The sequence below is a fragment of the Echinops telfairi genome, unplaced genomic scaffold (assembly GCF_000313985.2).
Source record: "Echinops telfairi isolate 266 unplaced genomic scaffold, ASM31398v2 ScPeMD7_18;HRSCAF=68, whole genome shotgun sequence".
Classification (NCBI taxonomy): domain Eukaryota; kingdom Metazoa; phylum Chordata; class Mammalia; order Afrosoricida; family Tenrecidae; genus Echinops; species Echinops telfairi.
Window position 1 is genome coordinate 49,334,408 of NW_022103915.1, and position 237 is coordinate 49,334,644.

Genomic DNA, 237 nt, shown 5'->3' on the forward strand with positions numbered 1-237 from the left:
GCATATGCAGGTCAGAGGAGGATTCCAGAGAGCCCAAATGCAAGCGCAGGAAGCCCTGTGAAATTTGAATTTCAGAAAAGAACGAATGATTCTGGTACAAGCATGTTCCAAATATTGCGTGGAACATGATTACATCAAACCACTGTTTGTCTGAGATTCTCATTTAACTGGCCCTCTATTTTATCTGGCAGCAAGACCAAACAGAACATGTACCTGGGTTACCTTAGGGGTGTGTGT